At 37.8% G+C, this 15559-nt stretch overlaps 1 protein-coding gene across 2 annotated transcripts in view; it reads right to left on the reverse strand.

The window, feature by feature from the left end:
* LOC120860803 (catenin alpha-2-like) overlaps window positions 1-15559 on the reverse strand; it is a 1410064-nt gene that overhangs the window by 14581 nt on the left and 1379924 nt on the right. The window lies entirely within an intron of this gene.

Here is a 15559-nt window from a genome sequence, read left to right on the forward strand (position 1 = left end):
TTCTATAAAATGAGCTATTCTTAATCTTTAGCCCATTGGACCTAGCACCTACTGTCTTCAACTAAAATCGGCTTATCTCATTATCTTCATCCATCCATAGACTCACAGGGTTAAATCCACATATTCTTTGGGGGTGCTTGAAAGTTTCATCTGCCCAACTTCCCAGAACATGAGCATACCAATCTTGCTGGTGTGGGTTGGTGTGTAACCAATTTGGTTATACTGTGCTCATATTTATTAGCCAAATAAAAGTTAGCAAAGGGCAGACTAACTAAAATATAGCTATATTTTATATACAGACTAAATAAAATAAGGTCTACTGAAAATATACTAACCAAAAAATTCAGGGTAACTAAATGAAACTATAAAGAGAGGACACTGCCTAGGCTACAGTCTGAAAAGGCCAGGAGATAGCAAGAAGTAGGTCAGCTGGGGAAAAAAAAAAAAAAAAAGCAGCATGAGCAACCTTTAAACAAGTTATACTTGTCAATGCTCCAAGCCTCTTCCAGAAATGTCTCTTTTAGTGAAAGAAAGGACGGTTCGTGTGTGACACACCTGCTACCATTTTTTTTTCATTGTTACCTCTAGTCGGCTTGCCGAGTCAATAACAATCGTTTGTTCTACTGGTCCTAGACATAGTCTTAGAATTCTTCTCAAAACAGCCAAGGACTTCCCTGGTAGTCCAAGGGTTAAAATCTGCCTTTCAATGCAGGGGGCATGAGTTCAATTCTGGTGGGTGAACTAAGACTCCATATGCTGCAGAGCAACTAAGTCTGTGCACTTCAACCAGAGAGTCCACGTAGCACAAAGAAAGATCCTGCGTGCTGTATCTAAGACCTGACACAGTCAAATATATAAATTAAAATACTTTTAGAAAAACAGCCCAGTCAATCATTAGAAATTGATAAGTGTAAGCAATCAAGATTAGACCCATTCACCATACCTACTATGGGCCTTTGAGCTGTTCCCCCAAAGGCTTTGATTAGCAGCAGTATATTAATATCATTTCCCCATCATTATCATATTGTTTCCCCTCATATATCATAAAGAATAATCTCTTAAATATAATGTGGAAAACTGAAGTGAAATGTTAGACATATATGCAATATACAAAATAATTCACTATGTCAACCTAAAATTCCCCCTCGTCTTTTATTACAGAAATGAGAATTACAAGAAGAAATGGATATCATCATTCAAGAACGCATAAGAGGTCTTTAGTATAATGCATCTTTTAAAGCCAGTAATTTTAATTAAATTAGTTTTGAATTAGAGCAGTTGATCCATGGCTTTTTATAATTGAATACATTTTTCTGCCTACTTTGAAATATTCATTGAGTAGACATTGAATCACACCCTCTAAATCTTTGTCTTTCTTCCTAGTCAATGTTTTTTTTTCTTTGTGAGATGTCAGCTCACTACCAGTTTTATCACATATTCAATTATTTTCCAAGTATTCACTGTATACACTGTCACAGATTCAGGTAGATATGTCCTACCTTGAATTCAGAGCACACCCAATGAGTTGTAAGTATTTAAATTTTATATCCTACTTTAGTTTCTTGCAAGACTGTTTACTTTCATAAAGACCTCTGACATTTAGAGAATCTCCTAGTCTTCTGTAGACTTTTCTTAATTACTCTTCCCAACACTCCAGAGACAAGTGAGAGGTACCTGCCCTCACCACTGTCTTCTTAGTCGAAGTTATTGACAACACAATTCTTCCAATTGTTTAAGTTAAAAACTCGGAATCTTATATTACATCTTGTTCTCTCTGAGCCAGCATATAATCTGCCATCATATTCAGTCAACAGCATCTTTGAAATAATTCCAGTATTTGACCTTTTCTCACCTTCTTCATTATTATCTACATGGCCAACCTCCATCAGAATCTCCTGTTAGACTGTTGCAATATCATCCCCTAACAGTTTCCTTGCTTGCTTCCTACTCTTTCTCCCTTTAATTGGAGCCATAATGGTGCTGTTATATGAACTCAGATAATATCACTTTTCCTCTCAACATTGTCCAGCAGTTCCTCATCTTAGTCTTTGTAAAATCCAAAGCCATCAAAGTGACCTTCAGGGTCATAAAATCTGGTTCCCAACAGTTCTGATTTCTCTCTTGTTCACTCCACTACTAAATATTGGTCTCTTAACTATTGCTCAGACATGTCAGTGATGCCTGTCCTTCAGGGATTTTGTGTGTTTTCTCTCTGCCTAGAATGGTCTTCCTCCAGATATTTGCAAAGCTTGGTCCCTCAACTCTATCAGATCTTAATAAAATAATCAATATCTTGGTGAAATATCTTGTCTTTCCAAATATCAACTCCATTGACTCACCCTTGACATTTAATTTGCTATTATCTTTCCATTTTAATGTTTTTTCATATACATATCACCATCCAGCAAATATTTTATTCATGGGTTTATTGTCCCTCACCCCCAGCTATATCACAAACACTTAAAACAGTGTCTGGCATATGGTTCTTCCATAAATATTTCCTGAATGTTGTTAAATAACTGTAACTTTTTGGATGAGGGACAAAGAGATCACAAAGCTTGTCCAAAGACACAAAGCTAGGGCACAATGCCTAGTCCAATATCTAACTCACCAAGCCTTCAACTTGTTTATTCTTCTATGGAAGAGTACCCAGAGGCATAACATTAGTAGAAGAGTGGAATTTAGGGACACAGTATAGAAAATAATGTTAGCCATCTACAATAAAAGACTTATGACCTCTCTCTCTCTCACTGTGCCCTCAGTGGTAGAGCTTCAGGATCATTCTTTGCTCAGAAAACATCCATGATTCAATTCTTTGTGTTTACTGCTTTCTGTGTGTAAAATACTGAGTTTTCTTTAAGTATCACCTCCCTCAATAATTGCTGTGCTGTGCTTAGTCACTCAGTCATGTCTGACTCTTTGCAACTCCATGGACTGTAGCCTGCCAGCCTCTTCTGTCCATGGGGATTCTCCAGGCAAGAATAGTGGAGTGGGTTGCCATGCCCTCTTCCAGGGGAATCTTACCAACCCAAGAACTGAACCCAGGTTTCCTGCACTGTAAGTGGATTCTTTACCATCTGAGCTACCAGGGAAGCACCCTCAATAATTAGTACCAGCATCTGTAAAACACTGAGATGTGCTTGCTAGGTATAGTTTGGGTGTCTTAATAAATAATCTTCCAAATGTATATATTACCATCCATTCTTTAAATATGAGGAAACAGAGAAAAATTAAGTTCTTTGTGAACATGGGTTCACAAATTCATATCTGGTAGTTCAGTTCAGTCGCTCAGTCGTGTCCGACTCTTTGCGACCCCATGAATCACAGCACGCCAGGCCTCCCTGTCCATCACCAACTCCTGGAGTTCACTCAGACTCATGTCCATCGAGTCAGTGATGCCATCCAGCCATCTCATCTGGTCTTCCCCTTCTCCTCCTGCCCCCAATCCCTCCCAGCATCAGAGTCTTTCCCAATGAGTCAACTCTTCGCATGAGGCGACCAAGGTATTGGAGTTTCAGCTTCAATCCACCCATGTGACACATGACACACAGTTTTCCTTAATCAGGCAAATCCACCTTAGTGTTTTCCTGCCCTGAATTCTGTATTCCTGGCTATTGGTGCCATTTATTTGGAGCTCAGTTTGAATTATGATTTTAACTATTCACAAGTGTGAATCATGTAACCAAGCAGTAATGAGGTGAATTTCCTTAAGCCATTAAGGAAAAAAGGTCATACCAACTTCCAATCTTGCAATCATGATTCACATGAGATAGGGATTAGGCACAGAACAAGGACATCATCTTCTACTTACTCATTTTCTTTCCAGCAACCAAAAAGTCATCTACAAGTTCAAGGGAAACTTGAGCAAATACAACGTCTAACTCTCCTTCTGGTAGCAATCACATACGCTACTTCCTATTCATCCAAACTTTATGAAAAAACAATTTTTTATTCTAAATTTCTAAAAAAAAAAAAAAAAAGCCTTTTACTTCTCCACACAGGAGGCACCATGATATGTTGTAAATTTGACACAGTTTTTGAGAACACAACATATATTAGTTCTACCATCATCTGTACTGTCTGACCAGTACTATATCCTGTATTTCTTGTTCACCTACTTGTCTAAGTGAGGCAGGAACAAGCAATATCCAAATGCACATAGCACAAGTGCCCAAAGAGAAACTGGCTCTCATCTTGGCTGTGCTAGTTGCTGCTGATGACAGCCTTATAAACTCTCCAAGCTTCTGTTTCTTCAACTGTAAAATGGGGTTATTAATACCAATATATTTTTACCAGTTATTGAGGTCTAAGTGAGAAATTAAACTTGAAATCCTTTTTAAATTTTAAATAGATATGTCACTATAGAAGATTATTATTTAATTTTTGGGTACCTTTGGAGAGTTCTTTTAGAATCTTCATCATAACTTACTTGACCACCTGCATATCTCAGGCCCAAGAAACTGCACAGGAAGGACACTTTCATCAGATGCCCAGGGTAGTGTAAGGGTAATATAAACCTTAGCAGGATAAGGACAAGGTATTTAAAAAAAGAATAAGGTTTCTTTCTCCATCTGATCTTGGGCATGACTAGGGCAGAGTATGGATGGGGTGGTCTAGTTACAATCTAATTTTCTCCATTTATAGAGAATGATCAGGAAATGATTCCCAAAATAACTATAACATAGGAACCTGCTATTGGAGACCCAAAAACTGGCTGTAGAGTGCATCCCCCAAAAGATAAAGGTCAACCAAGAAATAAAGATAAACCATTCTTGCAATATGAGCATCCATGAAGCTGTCCTTGTGATTCCAACTCAATTCCTGTTACATTTCTTGCTAGAATGAAATAATTAGTTATCTGTTGCTTTGTCTTCAAAGACTTTATGCATATGTGCAAGTCTTATCTCCAGGACTAGACTTCTTGCTATTTATTAACAAAAATTCCCGACCCTTTATTGACATGTTCTCCACAAAGGCTAGCACCACATAAGCCACAGTAGCTTTGGGTGGGTGTATCCCCAGTATTTAGTCAGTAAGGTATGGATTCATAGTTCAGGCTGCCTCTTAAACTGATCTGCAAGATCAGCCTACTGATAAAAGTAGACTAGTATCTCTCTTTATTGGGTCAATGTACTTTGGATATTTTCCAGATTCAATACATATTGAGCAACCCCACCAATATTTTCCATTACTTGATCTTCACTCCTCCCGATGATACATCACTTTATCCTTACTATTTGATACAGGAGGGAATGGAGGTTTAAAGAAAAGTAACTCGCCAGCTAATAAGACAATTACCAGGGATTTAAGTGCAAGATTTCTATTCCTGTGTCTGTTTTTAATAACACACTGCTGCTCCAATCGTTTTTGAATAAAATAAGAAATAAAGGGCATTTAAGGTGGTTCCCCTGAGAAGCCAGGATACACCCCCTTACAAGTGCCTACCAGGGCTTGACCTGGTTTGGAACCTTATAATCTGTCTCTCCTGGAGTGAATATTTTAGGGAAGATATAGCCACAGCACCAGAGGGTTCCCTTCAGTCTAAAACTGGAAATATTATTTCTTTGGTCCAACAAAGAACCTCTATGGATAGACAACTTATTGTCTGTCCTCTAGCAAAAGAGGTTGAGCTATACAAGAAACTTTCAAAAACACAGATTAAAGGGCAAAGTATTCTCAAAGACTGGAAATGCATAACAGTATTGCCCAAAATCATAGAAAATATATTAGTGGTTCTTTTGAAAGCAAGACTCAAATCTATGAAATTGGAAAACTTCTTTAAAAAAAAAAAAAAAAGCACTTTGTGAACTTCCAGGAAAATGGCAACTTTTAACCAGTGAACAAAGATAAACATTAAAGAGTTGGAGAGAGTCTGATACAGTATCTTGCCCCTACTGAAAATCATACTTAATATTAAGATGAAAGTGTCCTCAAGGCACAATCTCTAACTTGGAGTCCCTGTGAATCTAGCCTTTGACAAAGTTAAATCACCTCTGTATTTATTATAAGATGTAAAGGCTACCTCATTATTTCTTTACCTGATGCACTAAAAAATGCCAAGGTAAATATTTCAAATATACTACAGCAACAGCTTTGAAAGAAAGAGTGAGCTCTGTTTTATCTGAAGTCACCACCTGTTACAGCTTTCCAACCTTCTCTGTAGAAAGAATTCATGCTAAACTATAAAATATATTCAATGTCTACCTACAATTTGCTTAGTTTCCAGGGCTCATCCAGCACTAATTTCAGCCTTGTAGAGTTACTCATCATAAATAATACCTCAAATAACCCATATCAGTAATTTGAATCTCAAGGAGACCTTTGGCCTGATGCATTTCTTCATATTTTTAAAGAAAAAGTATAAACTATCACTTTTTCCTTGTGTTTAAGCAGGCACTGATTATCTAGCTCATCATAAAAGGGTTAAAAAGTATACTGAGAGAATAGTTAAAGTAATATGTAAAGATACATGAAAATGTTTAAAAAAAAAAAGGTGCTATAAAAACAGTTGAATTGTTTTCAACTCAATACACTTGTTTTAAAAAGCAAGAAACTGAAGTCATTTTACTTAACTTTCTTTTAAACATTCTTATGAGAGCCCTTAATTGCCTTTGAGAGTAGAAATGCCTGTATCTCTAAGCCAGGAATATTTGGTGTAACCAAGAAGGAAGAGAGATGGGGACCTTTAAAAGGTGTATGAAGGTTAGAGCTAGGGGATGATGGTGATGGATTCTCATGAGTCTTGCTTCAAGAGAAGTGTACCTTCACAGCCTGATGCCAGGCTAGAATGGTCATTTGGTAAATGAGTCTGGAACCTGGAATCTGCAGTCTTTTAACCTTCCAGAGGGAGGAAATAAAAGGCTCGATTTTAAATAGTATGTATATTCTAGGTGCAAGATCAAGAGTTCAACCAGACCTATGGTTCTCATCTGGGGCAATTTTGTCCCCTGCAACCCAGGATATACTTGGCCACGGTCAGAGAAACTCTTGATTGTCACTACTGAGAAAAGGAAATGGATACAAGCATCGAGTGGGGCAATGCCAGTGAGCTTGCCAAATGTCCTATACAACAGGGTACCACAACAAGCTTCTCACAACTAAAGATTACTTAGACTAGGCTAGACTGGAAGAGCCTGCTGGGACAAACCATGAGTTCTAAGATAGGGTTGAAACTGACTTCTAGTCCTGGTAATCTCTTCCCATAGCCTTCCTCCTTTCCTTCCTTTTTAGACTGGTATTTTTCAAAGTGTGATCCATGAGTAACCACATTCCGACTGTTTAGAAACAGAATACAGATTCCTGATCTCATATATGAGTGTCAGAACAGTGATGGAAAAGTCTAAGGTTCTCCATTTTTATTTGCTACACCCATGTGATTCTTCCACAGACTGAAATATGAGAATCACTACTTTACTTCTCTGTTGAAGTCATTCCCGTCTATATTTTCAATTATCACCTCTCTGCAGTGATTCCTCCAGGGCTCTCAGTGACCTCCTCCCCCCTCAAAAAAATGCAATTTCTATGAGGACAGAGACATTGGCTGGTCGTTCACTACTATCTGTCCAATGGCTTGATTGGTAGACATGATGAAAGATACCTACATGATAAAAAGACCATCATCTTTTGGAAGAGATGAGATAATGAAGACTAGAGTTAGTGACCCATTTACCTGGTCTACTTTCTGGGCCTTGTACTCAGTCTGTGGCATACAGTAACACATTTAAGCTTAAAAACAACACAATAAAGTATATTTTAATATTTTTTTTCACTTTACACTTGAGAAAAATGGGGCTCAGCTGGGTCAAACATTTTGACTTCTACTGGAAGTCAGAAACCAGTTTGTGTTCCACTGAATGGAAAGTATACATGGATAAGAACAGCCACTCCATGCCTACTTCTTCCTGTTTTTTTTTTTTTTTCAGATTCATCATATGATGTAAGTAGACAGCAACTGGGTAGGGATATAGATGTTCCTGAGAAATATTTTAAAGGGTGCTAACACAACTAGGAAGTACACCATTTTCCCCTCTCCCCTCTTTTCTTCTTCCTGTGGGTAATGGGAGGATGAATACTTTGCTGTCAACTTGGACCAAAAGATAAATTTGAGAATGGAAGCCTCATGATAAATAGAGCAAAAAAGTAAAGTCATAAGGAGTTTGGATTCTTGATAACTCTTGTTTCACTATACAAGCACTGAACCACCCATAGACAGTGTGTGTGAGTGAGAAATAACTATTTGGATGTTTTATCATTTCAGCCATGTCTGACTCTTTGTGACCCTACGGATTGCAGCCTGTCAGGCTCTTCTGTCCACGTGATTCTCCAGGTGAAAATATTAGAGTGGGTTGCCATATCCTATTCCAGGGTATCTTCCTGACGCAGAGATCAAGGCTGAGTCTCTTATGTCCCCTGCATTGGCAGGTAGGTTCTTGACCACCAGCACCACCTTGGAACCCCACATTAATATATAGCTGAATCTAAATTTAATTAAAACACATGAATTATAAATACTATAATTGGGAATTAATAATTTAGAATACTTAATTTAAAAGTTATATTTCACACCTAAATATAATTAACATTTTAATATATCACAACCTTCATATGGGAGGGCAAATGAAACCAGCCATGTCTCTTGGTCCTTATTTCAAATTCCTTTTTTAAAATAAATGATTAATTTGACTAATTCAGCTATCTGGGAACAAATTCTATGTTTACATACCATAATCCTTTAAAAAAAAAAAGTCTACATAATGTACCAGAAAACTTAACAAAGTTCATTACAAGGAAACTGAGTTTGCTAAAGAAAAAATTACCTGATTTTAGGTCCCAAAATGTAGGTAAACAATATGCTTTGAGGTCTAGTATTTAAAATAAAATAAGGTGCTTTTATGTGGGAATAAGTGAGTGAATAATTCAGGGGATATTCTATGAATGAATGAATGACAGGCTTCACAAACATTTACTAGAATTTCTCAGTGTGATAACATACTACAATGGAAAAAGAATGGCCAAGAAGCTAACCTAGAAAGCACATATTATGTGCTCAATGTGCCAGGAACCAGGGACAAAATTAAGAACATTCAGGTACATTCCTATGCTTATGAAGCGACAGACTAGTTGAGGAATATAAACATATAAGTAAAGGAGTTCCTCCACTGCACTTCATGTCAGGAATGTCAGAGAGAATGCATCATGTTAGGGGAGATCAAGGTAGGCTTCCTGAAACCATTACCCTATATCAACCACTAACTTTGTGGCCCCCAGGAAGTAACTCAAATTCTCTGAACCTCATTTTCCTAATATTTTTAATGCAGATAACAGTATCTCCTCCACAGGATGACTTGAAAGCAGACTGTCAAGTGCTTTTCAAATGCTTAGCACAGTGCATGGAATATACTGAGCTCTCGTATCTTAGCTGGTATAATTGTTATTTACTGCATGCAATTGTCCTATTGTTCCTCTAAGTAGTAATAACATTTCATTTTATAAAGCAAAAGTTCAGAGATTAAGAATGTTACCCAGTCAATAAAAGACAGAGTTTGTTTCCAAATTCACTTCAAATAACAATACCGGACACGACTGAGCAACTTCACTTTCGCACTTCACTTTCATGCATTGGAGAAGGAAATGGCAACCCACTCCAGGGTTCTTGCCTGGAGAATCCCAGGGATGGGGGAGCCTGGTGGGCTGCCGTCTATGGGGTCGCACAGAGTCGGACATGACTAAAGCGACTTAGCAGCAGCAGCAGCTTACAATTTTAGTGTCTACCTTAAAAGAATGTGATCGCCTCTTACTTTTCGGATCTTTGCCATCAAAACCATGTAACTGTTACTGTTCTCTGACTTGGTTTTTACTCAGGTAAGATACTAGGCCCTAAGGTAATTTAAAATAATTTTGCATGGCACATCTCTAAGAACCACCCAAGGTGATGCTTGGCTAGATTGATGCAATAAAGGCCCAATGACGGAGCTACACTTCTTTGGCAAAAAAATCTGCAAGAATTAAAGTATTTTCTTTTATATTAATTTGCCAAAACTAATTTTCTCAATCAATGGTAGACACCGGCATCCTATCAGTCAATGTCGCATGTCAGTTCTAGAATGTGACAGTATCTCCAGCTCTGCCAAAGCAGTTATTGCTAACAATTGCACGGAGTTGAGAGATTAATATGAAAAAAAAGCAAGTTTCTCTATCATTTCTTGACTTCTAAACAAAGACATTCTCAAATGAAAAAATGGAGAAGATTCCAGCATTCTGGAATGGGAGAACCATATGGAATCAATCAAAAGATTAAGTCCAGAACTGACCCTCCTGGCTGTGATCCAGGGCCACATTCTCCCAGAGCAGGGTTCATTCAGTGCCTCTCTCTTCTTTGAATATTTGTATAGCTTTCTACACAGACCAGTGGGCTACTCATGAAGAAAAATATGAGCACTTCTAAATGATTATTGATTCAAATATAGAGCTATGTTATTAATATTTTTCAACATAGACCATAGACTCTACATTGGCATTAGAGCTTGATTTTTCTAATTATGATGGGAATACATGTGCTCTGCCCCTCTCTTATATCCTAGTCTTTGTGATCCTATGGACTGTAGCTTGCAAGACTCCTCTGCCCATGGGATTCTCCAGGAAAGAATATTGGAAAGGGTTGCCATTTTCTCCTCCAGGGGATCTTCTCAACCCAGGGATCAAACCTGTGTGTCCTGTGTCTCCTTGCATTGAACAGGAGGATTCTTTACCACTGAGCCACTTGGACCATAGACCCTGCATTGACTTGAGAGCTTGATTAATCAATATTTCTTTTCAATAGAAAAGAAAGTGAAAGTGACATCGGTCAGTCATGTCCCACTCTTTGCAACCCCATGGACTGTAGCCTACCAGGTCCCTCTGTCCATGGGGTTTTCCAGGCAAGAATACTGGAGTGGGTTGCCATTTCCTTCTCCAGGAGATCTTCCCAACCCAGGAACTGAACCCGGGTCTCCTGCATTGTAGGCAGATGCTTTACCATCTGAGCCACCAGGGAAGAGTTCTCCTAATTAAAATTAAAAAGTAGTCAAATGATTCTTCCAAAGAATATGAAGCAGAAATAAACACTGCTCTGCACTATTGTCTCCATCCCTTACCCTGACACAAATTGGGAGCTGTAGAACTTATCTCTGAACTTGATTAACTTCTTGCACTAATCCATGATGATGAAAGACACAAAGCGATCCCTTAAATGTTTATAGTCTCATGCCTTTTCTTCAAGCCATACTTAATAGCTTAGTAATTCTTTATATTTGACAACCACCATTATTTGAAAATTATTTTTATGCTTAACTGAAATTTAAACCAACTTTCCCAAGAACATTATGTTACTTTTATCCCATTTTTCCAAATCTTTAGCTCTTAATAGTTTATTTTTTAATTTATATCTTCCTCCAAGAATATAGAAAGAATGAGTCAATTTTATTGCCTGAAACTTTGCTATGGAAATGAGTCACCTGGCATGTTGAAGGTGAGATAGGGTAGTTAATTACAGATTCCAAGAATCTACATATGCTCTACAATCTCAGGAAATCACTACATATGCCCTACAATCCTGATTCAAGGGGTCTGCAGTCTGGCCCACGATTTTGCATTTTAACAGTCTCTTTCCACCTCTTTCTGTGTTTGGTTTGACATATGGGGGTGATCCTCTGACCATTTTGGGAGACAGTCATTAAAATAAGGTTATGTCAGAAAGTTTTTCTGACTTCCAGTGCCCACCTACCTTTCCTACTTTACCTCTTTTTGGCTATTAGAATGGCCAAAGTAATAACCTGGAAGGAACTTGGATAGCAAGAAATACAGGAACAGTGCCCTCTAAGTGATACAAAGTATACAGTGAATATCATCTGAGTCTACAGCAACAGAGAGGCATTCACATTTAAATGTACTCCTATGTCAAAGTGGGTAAAAAAAATGAAGTGAAAGTCATTCAATTGTGCCCAACTCTTGCAAGCCCATGGACTGTATAGTCCATGGAATTCTCTAGGCCAGAATACTGGAGTGGGTAGCCTTTCCCTTCTCCAGGGATCTTTCCAACCCAGGGATCAAACCCAGGTCTCCTGCATTGCAGACAGATTCTTTACCAACTGAGCTATCAGGGAAGCCCAAAGTGGGTAAATCATGGCCAAATCAATCACCTCTTTCCAAGTGTATTAGGGAAAGAGACTTGCATAATCATTGTATGTTTGAGAGCAGAGTCTGACATGATTCCTATTCAGTGCAAGAAACTTCTATTTGCTTCAGAAAACCATACTGGTTACACGAATTCTCATTAGCTTATGGGCATTTCTATGACTATGCAACCTGTCTAAACTTGTCAGTGATAGAGCCCTTGATTTTCCAAATGACAATCCATTTCCACCTTCAACAGAAAACCAGAATGTCCCAGAGCTACAGCTTTCTTCTGTCCCCAATTCTTTCAATTTATTTACTTCTCTTCCACAGCTGTGGTCGTGAGTGATCATATGACCTCTTGTGTAACTGAGAAAGTAGCAGCCTGATTATATTTTAACAATCATTCTAAGTCATTCACTTGCAGCCTCCTCTTCATATATTATAAAGTCAGCATATAATTAAGGGGAAAGGGGCTCAAAAGGTATGGGACTAGACTTGAAGCAAAGACTTCTTATTTTGATATATGACATTTGTCAACACAGGTTATTCTCTGCAAAATTTACAATTCTGTGGGCTTTTGATCTGAAATATTTCCCTGCCCACAACACAAATCTAAAATACTTTGTTCAAAGTTAGCTGAGGGCCTCAGCTTCTCACAAAGCCATCCATCCCAGGACAATCCAATCCAACTCAACCCGCAGGGATATCTCTTAGTACTTTGACACTTATTGTCTTCACCTCTCAGTTGTCACGTGGTATGTGTCTAGACTTCCAAAAATGTTTCACATTCTTCAAGAGTAGGAACCAGGTCTTATATGCCATTTGTCCTCATAACACATAGTTCAGGATTCATCAATTCCCTACTCACCAACTCTTCCCAACACCACAGAGTAATTCCTGCAACACTGCATAAGTAATTCTGAATTTCAGAGTCCCAGTGAGACCTAGCTCCATCTATTACCTAGCGGGTATGGATATTTTATTTCAAATATTCAAAATAACAAAATTAAGAAGTTAAAAAACAAGTTAGTCTTTCAAATGAACACATCAATCAATCATCAATCATCAATTGCTTGATAATGTCCACTTAGAAGAATGGGAACTACTAATATTGTTAAACAAGTAAGACTATATCAGATAGAGGGTACATTTTGAGACTAGGTTGGAGTGAAATTTTTCTTCAGGTTTGAATAACTCTATGTCAACTACAAAAATTAGATCTCATCAACTATACAGTCTTTTCCCCATAAACCATTTCTTTAAAAACATACAAAACAATATAACTTTAGAGCAGTATTACTTTAGAATATACCCTTTAAGTCATCTATCATCATTTTAGATGAGAAAACGGAGGCCCAAGTATGTGTGTGTGTTAGTCACTAAGTCGTGTCCAACTCTTTGTGATCCCATGGACTGTATAGTAGCCTGCCAGGCTCCTCTGTCCATGGAATTCTCCAGGCAAGAATACTGGAGTGGGGTGCCATTTCCTTCTCCAGGGGATCTTCCTGACCCGGAGATCGAACCTGGGTCTCCTGCATTACAGGAGGCCCAAAACATCAAAGGCATTCACTTTGAGTTACCTAATTAGTCACCGACAGAAACAGGAGTAGTGCTCTCATGTTCAGACATCAGATTAGTGTAACTTTTGTTACATGTGACTCTTTTGTTTAGAGCACAATATATGTATGTATTTTGAATTATAATTCAAATACATACAAAATGTATATAAAAACACTGAACACCACTTTAAATGAAACATGCACATGAGAGTATACAAGTGCATGCACACTGCATTCCATGATAGATTCTCTGAATTTGCACAACTGTACAACACACCATTCTTAACTCACGAAGTTTAAAGATGATTGTATTCCAAGGGTTTGTAAAATATGAGCATTTCTTACCTGGCAGCTGTATGAGGGACTGATAAAAGACATGAATAACTTGAGGTATTATATGATTAGACATCAGACTTTTTTTTTGGCACTAGAGGTTTACTCCTACCTGGGGGTCCAGAGTCTACCACTTTTAATGAAAAGAAGACCAGAGACTTGAGAGGGATCACCCAACACAGGAGGTTTCATCACTGTTGCCCACATTGCAATATTAAGTAGACTACAGGTGAGTATCACCTACATTTTCCTCTGGGCCAGTTATGACTCCAGTTCTATTTATTGTGCCTAAAATCTTCACCATTGTAGTTGCTTCTTTAGGTTAGAAAGCTTAGCTGGGAAAATAGGTTCAGCAGTGACCATACCACTTTACCCCAGGTCATGAAAAGGACAGTATCTTGTGGGGAAGGACCCTTGTGGGAGAGGGCTGGAGGATCTACACTATTATAACAGAAGAGCTGTGGATGAGAACAGATGTCTCCTTTTAAACTGCCCCTATTCTCCAACACCAATATCCATACATAGCTAGTTAACTAAGGATTTGAAAAAAATGAATGATAAGCACTTAACTCCTTTCATAATACTTATGATTCAAACTGGATGTGTTTTATCCCACCCCATGAAAAGTAACAGGGCCTCAGATTCTGACAGTCAAAACTGTTAAGAAAACATCCATCCTGACACCCCTTAAAGATATAACCATCTCCATGAACTTCCTTTGCCTCTCATATATAAAAGTTGATATCTTGATGGTTTTAATAGGTACCCAGGAGAGAACAAAGAAAATGGAGAAACATGCTCACTGCAGTTGATCTTTTCTTTCTAAATACTAAGGCATATAAAAGAATTAAACAGCAACAGTGGAAATCTGAATATAACAAAGAACAGCAGCTTTTTACAACAGCATCAGTGTTATGATATATAACAAAAAGGTAGCAAATTTGGTTGAAACACATTGAAATGGTTGCACCCTTAATCTTGCAAGAGTGGTGACTTTTTTTCTTATTATTTTAGCTTCTGCATTGGAAAGTTTTCATTTGTTTACATCAGAATCAAGTTTTTGACAATTCTTGTGTATCAGTTTCTTTACAATTTTACTCTATAATTTTAGAAGAGCAGATTGATTCTTTGGCCAAACATCAATAAAGGGTATTCGCTCATCCTGAAATCTTTCAAGTGAAGAAGAATACACTCTTCTGACTTGCCTTACTTTAGAGAAAGCTTACTAAATGACTACAGAATGGGTTCATTCCATGTATGCAATGACTTTCCATCCCAAAGGGAAGAAAGACTGAGGAATAAAGGAATGAAAATACCATTTTCAGCTTCTCAAGTTTAGATCATCATTGGAGAGTATATCTGTGTTGTGAAATTCTTGACTTAAATAAAGAATAAATAAGTAGATCTTTTGCCCCAAGTTGGTTAATACAGTAATTAAAGAGGGCTTGATTGGTCACATTTGACTTCATCAAAACGCCATTCCCCCTACTTTCAAAATTAATGTTTACAATGAG

This window comes from Oryx dammah, unplaced genomic scaffold, assembly GCF_014754425.2.
Source record: "Oryx dammah isolate SB20612 unplaced genomic scaffold, SCBI_Odam_1.1 HiC_scaffold_11203, whole genome shotgun sequence".
NCBI lineage: Eukaryota > Metazoa > Chordata > Mammalia > Artiodactyla > Bovidae > Oryx > Oryx dammah.